The 9,263-nt window shown below is 44.6% G+C and overlaps 1 protein-coding gene across 1 annotated transcript in view; it reads right to left on the minus strand.

Moving 5' to 3' along the window:
* ZHX3 (zinc fingers and homeoboxes 3) overlaps positions 1 to 1,215 on the minus strand; it is a 54,205-nt gene extending 52,990 nt beyond the window's left edge. The window contains exon 1 of the mRNA XM_048498338.1: positions 918 to 1,215. The gene's annotated coding sequence lies outside the window, so the exon portion shown is untranslated. The remainder of the gene's footprint in view (positions 1 to 917) is intronic.
* Between the last annotated feature and the right edge of the window lie 8,048 nt (positions 1,216 to 9,263).

The raw sequence follows: 9,263 nt of genomic DNA on the forward strand, positions 1-9,263 counted from the left end.
CCCCCCCTCCCCGCCCTTAAATCTCTAGTACTTTCCCTTCCAGATACATAAGGAGAAAGACAGAAGAAACAAAATGATTGGAATTCGGTGAACCTGTAACACCTATAGTTACCCTAATATAATATTTAATTGTCAGTTTTTAAAAACCAGTAAAAGCCCCAGTGGCCCAAGGAGGATGGATGGCCAATGTCGGGGGACTAGCAGGGAAGCCCCCCATGTAGAAGTCCCATTTGTTGCTGTGCAGATGAAGAACAAGTGACTCGAAGAATAAGGGTTATTAAAAGTCTCGGTTGAGGTTCTGTGTTTGCAACTGCGCATGGATCCTAGGGTATGGCTGGGTTTGCGGAGACAATCTAGCAAAGAGAGAGGCATATTCCCGAACACACAACTATGGAACAAAGTGGGAAGGTGGGAAGCCGGCGGAAACAAGGGCACCAAGAAATTAAGAATCCCCCGAGAGAAAGAAGGGGAGGGGGTCCTAAGACAAAGGGAGATGGAAGCCAGAGTAGAGGGACCTCGTGGGGTGGGAGAGCCCGAGGGGGAAGCAAGGGGGTGGGAAAAGAATGACAAGTCTAAGACTTCAAGCAGGGATGGAGGGGGGATGGAGGAAACAGGGTCCAGGAAAAGGGTCTGACCCACGGAAATGAGGGTCAAGAAAAGCTGGAGAGTGGGGAAAGTGGGGAAGCAGGGGAGGTAGGTTGGGGGAAGAGCCCTACGGAGGAGGGGGGGGGTCGTGAGATCGGTCTGGGCAGGGGGTGGAGAAGACAGATTCGGAGTAAATAAGGGGTGTAAACCCCGGGATGGAAGAAGTGGGACACGACCCACCTCCTGATGGGGCAGGAGCCCAAGACGAAGGGGCGTTCAGAGCAGTAGGGCAGGCATGTAGCCTCCTGAGATCCCGCGTCCCCGGCACTCACCTTCTCCAAAGGTAACTTCTCCCTTTCGGTCGCCGGGTCCCAACGCCCGTGTAGCGAAGCCCAGGCGTCCCAGGAAGCCGGCAGCGAGGCCCCCACTGTGGCTCCGTCTAGCGTGGAAGAGGAGGAGGAGGAGGAGCGGCTGGGCGGGGGGGGGGAGACGAACTGTCGAATCGACGCCACAGGAGCAGCGTGACGGCCGAGGGTGGACTCTGTGCGCTCCCTATGGCAAGAGGTGGAGGGGGAAAGGGAAGGAGAATACGACGCGGGCGGGCACAACACACACAGAGTTCAACGCGGATTGCAACTGAAGGGGAGAGCGGGGGGCCTCCGGTGAGAGTGACGTAACCTGTGTCAGGCCGCGGAGTGCACATGCGCACTGGCGACTTTACTCGCTACAGGGTAGTTTCACTTAGCATTCCTCTTCCCTTTCTGTGATTGGTGGGCGTCATTTTGGGAAGGAGGTGCTTTTTCTTCGTGGTTGTAATTTTTCTCACCTTCCTCCTTTCCCGCTCCTGTTATTCGCATGTTTTCCGTAGGGGGGGCGGAGGGGCCTTTTTCATCGGTTTCTCTTCTTCACATATCTATAAAATGTGTGTTATAAATAACTTATTTAGTTATAAATTTATAATTTCATTTGTACATGTATATTTATTTTATACATTTACCATGTTATTACGTAATATAAGTAACTTATTTAGTTATAAATAAGTTACTTATTACGTAATATTATTATTACGTAATATTATTTATTACGTAATATTATTTAATATTATTTAGTTATTTATAAGTTACTTATATTACGTAATAATATGATAAATGTATAAAATAAATATACATGTACAAATGAAATTATAAATAATTTATAAACATACATAAATAAAATGCGTTATAGTTATAAATAAATAAAATTTGTTTATTAAAATACATTTGTTTCCTTCCTTTCTCTGAACACAACGAATCTGTTCAATATAGGAGCCCCCCCCCCCCCCAAGTATGTGCGATTGAAATATGCTTGTATGTCAAAACTTTCTGAATGGTCCGAATGACTGAATGTCATTCTTTTCCATTTCATGGGGAAACAGAAGTCTCCCTGAATTTGAAGGCTGGGAAAGGATGTTTACAGAATTCCATTATACCTAAGAGCTGGTAGATCAAGACGTAGCGGCATTGTGATGGGCAGATCAAAGGATAAACAGTATGATTTTGAGCAAGACCAGATCTTTTCCCTGGAATAGAGGGATCATTGCAAAAAAACACACCAAGTTTGAAACAATACACATTCACATTCCTGCACACCCTAGATTGCTCACTGGAAGGCAGTAATGGCACAGGAAGATCAACAGAATTGCCTGCCTGATTTGCTTGATGAGCCGGTCTGTATTTGGCTCAAGCCAGTCCCATCTCATTGTGCCAGCTGTCAAGTAATAGGAAGGACAAAATTATGCCACATAGCAAAGAAGAAGTGGTGGGGCACTGGTAAGAGGGCAAGAGTTGCAGGCAGCCTTTGGTAATAGGGCTCTGAGAAGATAAGCTATGTAAGGTTGTCTTTGTTCTTTCAGTCTGGCATAGGATAGGGCAAATGGTTTGGACACTCATAAAACATTCCTTCTAAAAATTAAGTGAACATGGGTTGTCCATAAGTGTAGCTGCTTGAAAACAATGTTATTTTCTGAAAATTATTAATTTTCCAAGGTGTTCTCAAAATAGTTTCAGGTGTGTTTGTTTGAGGGATGTTATCTTGTCTCAAGGGACAGATGCCTGTCCAGTAACTTTAAAAAACACACACCAGTCCACTGCCTCTTTAGGGACTCTATTCCTTATACATAGACTTTAGGGTTGCCAACAGGCCTGGAGAAAAAATGTCCTGCCCTTTTAATAGATGCTTCATGCATAGAAATGAGCAGTTCAAGTTTTCCACGGCATGGAAGCAAATAACATCTCATTTAGCCTCTATTAAAAGGACAGAGCATTTTTTCCCTCCAGGGACAAATTGCCCTAGTTGTTTTCTCAGCTATGAAAACATCATACAGGATGGCAAATTAGTTGTGGGGGCAGTTGTTTGTTCAGAGCATCTTCACAAGTGCCATTCTAGACTCATTTCCTCTTTGTGTGGGTGTCCCCGTCCCCCCTGCTAAGTAAAGAGGTAGTGTGGTGTAGTGGCTATCGACAATGATTTAGGAGATCCCAGTTCAAATCCCCACTCAGCCTCATGCAGCACACAGGATTGTTATGAAGATAAAATGGGGAGAGGAAAACCATGTACGCTGTGCTGCTCTGTGCCCCTTAAGGAAAGGAGGGACACATAAATCTTTTAAAAGCTACTCTCCATCTATTCCTTTAGCAAAAAATTGTGGCATATCCTTACAATGACTAAAACATCAGCCCAAAAAAGACCCTGATACTGACAACATTTTAATAGTGAGATTCAAGTCCAGTAGCACTTTAGAGACCAACAAGATTTTGGAGAAATGAACATTGAAGAGTCAAAGTTCCCTTTGGTCAATTCCCCACTGAGGATTAGATGTGTGCTCGTCACGTCAAACATGCAGGTTTCTTGCAAAACTCCCCACTTCACCAGCGCTGAACACACATTCATCCTGTTTCTGGCACACACACACACCCAGCACGTGTTATTTTAGAACCTGCATGGAAGTAGACCTTTTAAAAAATGTGTGGGCAATCTGGAGCGGTGGATAAGTTGTGGGGGGTGGGGGGATGTGTGAATCCGGATTTGTTTTTCCCGCTGCTGGTAGTGACGTGGAGCCTCCCATCCAATGAGAACGCAGTGGGCTGAGCACGATGCGTGCGCAGCCTTTTTTATTTTGTGGACCAGAGATCCACATGGACATGAAGCAACATGGGGCCGGTTTTGACTGATTGACTCAGTAGAAGGCAATCCAAAGCAGTGCTACACGTCATATCCATGTGGATCCGACTACATGGAGGTGCGCGGAAACAGGGCTTTGCTTTAATCGCCCGCTTCTTTGTCTCCGCGTAGAGTCGTTCTTCTGTGCATTCTCGCACAGACATGGATCCGCAAGGTTAAAAATAAAAAAAACAATTCCCTCCCCAACACAATGCAACAGCCAATCAGGAAAGCCCCTGAGCGGAATGTGTGTTCAAGCCACCAACAGTGGGGAGTCCTGCGTTGCTGCTGTGTTGCTGGGAACAAGGATCGTTTGGGGGCCACAAGCTGCGGTGGGGACCATCAAACCATGATCAAAAGGTGCTGAATCTTTCCAAACCTGGATGTATCTAGATTCATTTTTTCATTGGGGAATTGATCTTTGTCAGCTCAGACCCCAAAATCAGTCTGTAAAGTGCTACTGGACTCAAATCTAGCTGTTCTATGGCAGACCAACATGGCCACCCTCCTAAACAAATTACTTGTTTTAGAAAATAGCACTTCCCTAGTCCAACCTGCTAAATGTATAATAGACAAGGTAGAAACTGTTCTTAAGACCTGTTCTTCCTCTAACTTTCAGTGCTACCTTACTTTGGACCAAAAAACATAAACTCATTTCCTGTAGTTGGGTGTGATTTTATAAACAAAGATCCCTGCCAATATGCTTCCCACATTCCTGCTATTTCCATTTTGGGATGACTTCCCAGCATGACCTGTTTTGTTAATGATGTATTTGTGCATACTCATCCATAGCCTCTGTCCTGCTTCTGACTCACTGGAAAGGTTCTCATTGATTTCAGTAGGCCATCAGTGTTCAACAGCCCAGACCTGAAAATCTGCTTTAGTTGCTATGCTGGAAACAATGGTTTGTATTGCCACACCTACAGCAGCATCATATTTTGATGAACTAAGCAAGTGGCTCAGCTTTGACTCCTACTAGGAAATGCTTCACCACTCCCCAGGTTCTGACCACTGTCAAAGTCCAGAGCAGGGTTGTGCCAGTTTGCCTGGTACTGTAGTTTTCTTTTAATTTGCTAGGGTCAAATGATACCCAACCATCCTTGGTTGCTAAGGTAAAATGATACCCAATCAACCATAAAACTCTTTATTTGTATCCCTTTATTTGTATTTGTATTCCTTTATTTGTATTCCACTATATTCCTTTCCCCTCCTCTGTATTATGCTCACAACAATCCTGTAAGATAGGCTACAATGAGAGACAGTGAATGGCCCAAGGTCCCTCAACAAGCTTCCACACCAGAGTGGGGAATCAAACCTGGGTCTCCCAGATCCTAGCCTGACACTCTAGTCATTGTCCTACACTGGCTCCCTATTCACGTGAACACACTTGCCAATAGCTTAAAACAAAATACCCAATTATACAAAAAAAAGAAGCCAGTATATAGGCAATGCTTAAATCAGGGGCCTGCAATCTTTTTGAGTCTTCAGGCAAATTTGGGATTTTGACACAGCATAGCCCAAAAAAATGGCTGCCAAAAAATGGCTGATGCAAGAGGAAGAGCCGGCCTCAAAATAATCACTGAAGCTTAACCAGTGACACTTGTGCTGTGGTGGCAGCTGCTGCCAAATCAGCATTTAAAAAACTCTGCACAGCCAGTCCAATCTCCAGAAGTAAATCAGAAGCCTTTCTTGGCAAAAGCTTTACCTGGTCTTAAAAACCCCCAGGGGGCACCAGAAAAAGTGTCGGTGGTCCCCATGGTACCCACAGGCACCATGTTGAGGATCATTGCCTTAAATAGATGGAAAAGACAGAAATTTGTCAATCAGCAGAGCCAAACAAACAAATCAGTTCAATGAAATGCCAACAGTAGGACTCAATTTCATCTCGATCACCTCTTCTTATGCGCCTTGTCCAGTTTTATGTCCTGTTTTAACACCAGCTCTGTCCTGTATTTTGTTTTATTTTTATTGATATGCCTAATAAAGGTCAGTTGTAGTTGACTCAATTTCAACTCAAGTTCATCAAACTTGGGGTGAATCACATAGACATTAGGACTCTTAAGTACAACCCCTTGAACTCCTGCCTATGAATTTATTCATAATTAATTTATTTTAAGTCCTCCCCCCACTACTAAGAAATGTTGTCAAGGTGACTAACAAAATGAAAACTGTGTGTATATACAGATATTTACACAATACAAATCTGGAAAGGGAACAAAACCCTGCTAAATAGGATGGACTTTGAAATAATAGGCAAGCTTCTTCGGGCAGAGAGGTCAACAGTATGGGGCCACCACCAAGAAGGACATTGTCCTTATTGCCATATATCATACCACTGATGGTATATACATTGTAGCTCAAGGGGGCTTCATATCTAATGAGCAAGTAGCTAATTGTGGTAGATCTTGTGGTATGTAAAACCCTAGAAGCACCTTTCTTGTTTATTTGGTCTTCTCCTAGCGACACATTGCCTGACCTTTCTTAAACATTCAAATTCAGTCCTACTTGACCTTTCTGTGGCTAGAAGACAAAAGACACTTGACAAACACCTGGTGCTTTTCTGAACCAAAATATAGGATCGATCTGGATACTTCAAAGTTAGTTACCCTTAGGGGAAAATGTATCTGAGTGTGGTCAGATTCCATTTCACTGCATGGGAATTTACATTCTTGGGGAAAACAAGACTTGGAGTTTCTGTCTTGCTTTTCTTCTTCTTCTTTGTGTTACTGTTTGCTGAATCACCTCTTTCAAAAGCCTCTTTGTTGATCTGTTGAAGAAAAAAAAAACTCGGAGCCCCTTTCAAAGCCAGCTGAGACAGGAAAAAAAACACTCTGCCAGGCTTCCTCCCACCGCCTGTCTCTGTGGTTTTAAATGGCTCTTGTATCACTTCTCCAGGAAGAAGAGTGGACTGGCTGGGAAATCCCTTTAACTCCCTCCTCCTCTCAGTGGGGATTCCCTCTGACCTGGGAGGTGAGGTAAAGCAGACAGAAAGAGAGAGGGTGTCACAGAGACAGTTGCTAAGAAACCCGAACTGTTAGGGTTTTTCGGCTTGGGCTCTGCAGCAGGACAAATTATGTGCTAAAGCAATGGGAAACTTACAAACAGCAGTTTACTTTGGTTTGAACCAGGCCAAAAGTCTCACTCCCACACTATCTTTCACAGTATCTTTTACTTGCTGTCTGGTTGCCAAACAGGATTTCTACACTGACTGTTAAGAGACATCAGTTCAGCTGAAGGAGCATCTTTGACCCCTCTCCCTTCTTTAAAGTGGTCATCTGTCTCAACGTTACTACAAGTTGTCCTTTCCAGGTGGTAGAGAAACTCTTTCACACTTCCTCCCCCACAAATTTAGTTCCTGGGAATCAGTTGCCCCTCAGAAATAGCATAACGGGAAGTCTGTACAGTTTTTCCTACCATTTGAGTAGGGATAAACAAAGCCCAGGGGTTCTCTTCTGGAAATAAACCACTTGATTGTTTTGCCTGATATGAAGAGGTCTTCATTACCTGGCCTGGTCTGAAGCCTGGCACAATGATATGAATCACTGGCACTGACATAAATTGGCACCCAACACTTCATTCCTCTCCTAAATGACGGTTCAAATATTATTAGTCCAACATCTGAAGAGGAAAAAGAGGGAAAACCCCTTGATCTGTGGAAGTCAAAGTGGCAGTGATGGTACTGAGAAAGTACTGGTAGTAGGGTTGCCAACAGCCTGGAGCAAAAATGTTTTGTTCCTTATTAGAGGTTTAATGCGGTCAGGTAATTCATCAGGTAATGCCATTTACATCCATGCCATGAAATGTTTCAGCTGCCCATTTCCATAAGTTAAGCCTCTATTAAAAGGACAGGACATTTTTCTCCAGGCATGTTATGCCTCTGACTTAGAAGGATGTAAGGTAGTGATGACCTGACCTGAATAACCAAGGCTAGGCTAGCCTGATCTCATAACATCTTGGAAGCTAAGCAGAGTCAGCCCTAGTTAGTATTTGGATGAGGGACCAACAAGGCAAGCCACTACTGAATGTCTCTGACCTTGAAAACACTCTGGGGTTGTTGTAAGTCAGCTGCAGTGTGATGGCAAAACAAGAAGAGGAGGAGGAGGAAGAAGGTAGACCAGTGGGACATTGACATCATTGGGAAAGTCCCGGAAGACAGATGGGGTAAATAGAAGCTGCTATAAGCCAACATCCATTGCCCATGTGGTGTTGCCAGTTGCTGCCATTTCCTCCAGAGGAACTGATCAATTACAATTCCAGGAGAACTACAGCTCCCACCTGAATGTTAGCAACCCTAGGAGCCATGCTGGTAGCAGCAGGGACCATAGTTCAATGACAGAGTACCTGCTTTGCACACAGAAGGTCCCAGGTTTAACCCCTTGCATCTCCAGTTAAAAGGATCAAGTAGAAGATGACGCAAGAGCCAACATGGTATGGTGGTTAAGGTACCACACTAGGATCTAGGAAACCCCAGTTTGAATCTGCCATGGAAACTTGCTGGGACACCTTGTGTGAGTCACACATTCTCAGCCTCAATCCTGGAAAGTATCTGTATGGGAGATTTCCAAGGAATACCACAGGTGTGACATGGGTCGATTCCCCACTATCATCTTAGCCAGGTTTCAGAACACAAACTAACCAGGTTTGAGGGACCACCTCCCCATTGCTTGCGTGGCAGATTCAGTTTCTGGTGCTCGTTCTCCCCATTAATCCGCGTTCTGACAGGACCTGGTTGCAAGTGGCATAGACCCCATTAACACGGTTCAGAGCTGATCCGAGGGGAGGGATGAGGGTTGAAACCCTGACTCGTTTCCCACCCTGGAGTGTGACACGGAATTTGGGCAACCAATCAGCACTGCGATGCACACACAGCCTTTCCTTGGTTTCGTTTCCGCTTTTGCGATTGGCCAGCAGAAGGAGACACAAACGTTAAACAGTCAAACGTGTAACTTTGAATTGTTAATGGTTCACACAGGTAATGATTAACTGTTTGCACAGTTAAACGTTAAACTTTTACACATTGGTTTTTTGATCACGCCCCTAAAATGTACGTTTCCACAGTGGGAAAAGGTCCCGCCCCATCAAGGCATGCCAGCCAATAAGGGGAGACTGGCGAAGCGAGCTCGCCTGGTAGTGGGGATTGCTAAGAGTTCTTCAACTGGGTGTGTCTGCTGTGTGCTCGTTGTGGTGGAGAGGGAGAAACTCCGATGAAGAGGACACAGTTTCACAAAAAACAGGTTTGGAACTGCGTGCAAATTTCAAGTGGGGATTCGACCATGGAAGTAGGCAATGTGGCAGACCACCTCCAAAGGTCTCTTGTCCTACAGGATCACCACAAGTCAGCTGTAACTTGACAACAAAATAACAAAAAAGTGACATTAGAGGCCTTGGCCTCAGTTGCAGAAAAACCGAAGCCAGTGTAGACAACACCATCCTTGATGAATCAATTATTAGTAAAAGGCAACTTTTGGCAGTTAATCTCT

Source organism: Sphaerodactylus townsendi, linkage group LG05, assembly GCF_021028975.2.
Source record: "Sphaerodactylus townsendi isolate TG3544 linkage group LG05, MPM_Stown_v2.3, whole genome shotgun sequence".
In the NCBI taxonomy this organism is placed as follows: Eukaryota; Metazoa; Chordata; class Lepidosauria; order Squamata; family Sphaerodactylidae; genus Sphaerodactylus; species Sphaerodactylus townsendi.